This window comes from Euwallacea fornicatus, chromosome 9 (assembly GCF_040115645.1).
Source record: "Euwallacea fornicatus isolate EFF26 chromosome 9, ASM4011564v1, whole genome shotgun sequence".
Lineage (NCBI taxonomy): Eukaryota > Metazoa > Arthropoda > Insecta > Coleoptera > Curculionidae > Euwallacea > Euwallacea fornicatus.
The window spans coordinates 2,280,370-2,282,730 of record NC_089549.1 but is presented as its reverse complement, the minus strand read 5'-3'; positions in this window follow the sequence as shown (position 1 = coordinate 2,282,730).

Below are 2,361 nucleotides of genomic sequence, written 5' to 3'. Positions count from 1 at the left end.
GGGCAGCGCTTTTATACAGGCTGATGGAAACGCGCGTCGGTGGCATTATCTATACGCGAAATAGCCAGTTTCTGCATTATCTACTGGGTGTTGCTGTTGGCTATTTTGGAAGGAAAATTCACAATTTAGTCGAGAACAGAATTCATAAATACGTTGCTGTAACGTTAAATTCGCATTAATAAAAGTAGCGCAGATTCGAGGAGTCCGAACTCAGTGGGACAAAGGTGAATGATTAAAAACAGTTATTTTGCATATGACAGAATTCTGAAACTTTACAAGTCACAATGTTGCAGCTATCTACTACTTAACATTAGTTGCAAAAAATTCAAGTTAGGGTAATTTTACTCAGACGCTAGTTTCCATGAAAACGATAAAATAATGCCAAACTATTTTATTAGATTTCGTAGAAGTTACCTTTTAGACAAAGTTTCCACGACTTTAATATATCAGGTCTTAGGGCCAATGGATCGAAGCACTGGTTGCTCTGCCCAGCAGGTCATATTCTTTGAAAAAAGAGAAAACGACTCAGACAAATGAAAAATGGGGAATAATTATACAGTTTAAACCAAATAAAACTTTCATATACTGGGATCTCAGAAATTATCGTAGCCTCGAAGCCGATTAAATGGGGAAATATATATATATATATGTTAGTAACGTATTGATGAAAATTAAGAGACTTAGGCTTTTGAGAAATTTCACACGTTTAAGTGAAAAAACTCTCCGTTGCTACCAAGGAACCATTATCTAAGAAGCATAAAATCAAATAAATACACATATTTTACTTAATAAAAATTAATGCTTGCGATGTTATTTATCTATGCTTGCACGAGAAACTGAACAGGAATCCTGTGTGTGAAATAGCAGTAACAATTCCACCTCTGTCCAGTGAACCTGTTCAATTTCGGATAAAGGAAGATTACATCGAACGACATTTTCCATGTTGTCAAGATATCGACTGAGATTTCAACGTCTCGTCTCTACTGTTAATATGATATAATATTGAGAATTCGAATGTATTTGCACGTGCCATTTTGATTTATCGACATCAATTTTCTAGAAATATGAAAAAAAGGAGATAATATATTTTTTAAATCACTAAACACTACGTGTTATTTATAAAGTTTTTTTTTTGTTTTGATCGGAATGCCTTTTTGCATCTCAAAAACGTCCCCATGCGTGTGTAAAACTTACCAAAGTGCCCAATACTCTTTTAGAAATCTCCCTCTCTGTCTCTCTAATATACCTCTTAATAATTCAGCTTATTTACAAAAAATATATAATTTTCAGAACTGGTTCCCAATTACTTTTTCGTCATATCGTCCTACGATTTAGTATAATTTAACGAAACGGTTTCAAAATTTAATGAAATGTTTACGAGACATATAGGCAATTACCTATGTAGAATCCCTTGATTGCACAGTTATCTATTCAGTTGCTTTGTGGTGTGTCAATACAAAGTAAGTGATTCAGAACTTAAATACAGATGAATGAAAAATATATAAATAGGTAGGTAAAATGAGGAACAATGATTACCACGATATTAATAATTTTATAGTGTAAAAAAATTAATATTGACGCTATTTAGATCCAAAAAAAGTGAAAGCACGGTAATAAAACTCGGCTAATGCCTTCATTTTTACATTGATCTCAGAAAACTCTCTTTTCAATCAAGTGACTACTTATGAGGACATTTTCTAAGAATTGACCGTCATCAGCTCATAAACTTGAGTTCAGCAGGGACTTGACTGCATTTTACAGTACAAATTTCGAAAGTACCTGCTTTCATATAAAGTTGGCAGCTTAAACACATTACGCCAGCATAAACTTCCCCGGCAAACGGAAACTTGAAGCTCCCATCGCGTCGTCTATTTATTACTGACCATCATAAAGTTGTTGGTAAACTTTACTGAATTGTAAGAAAACAGCCATGATGGTTCGTCCTGAAATCGGACATAATGCTGTTTTAGGAGGAACTTTCCATCTCTTATTATGCTTGTTCCGCGGATGCAAAATTATCCCACTTTACTCCCGGAAAATCCCAGAATAAATCTGGTTCCAACAAGGAGGAATCAAATAATAGATTTATTTATAGTGAAAATATTTGACTTCCACATCTGTTTCCAGCAAAGTACATTTCAATAAGATTAAATAATTAGCCTTTAAGTGGAATTGATAATTACATGTTAAACGCGTGCTTTCATCAGCCTCTCAACTTTGAAGTTAACCGATAATATGGTTGTTGCTGAAATCGATAGCGTGAAATTACGAGTTTTTTTGTTTGCTCATATGGTTGTTGATAAACAAAAAACTTGGTTTTATCGAAAGCCGTGGGAAGTGGTGGGGAGTAACCATATTTGA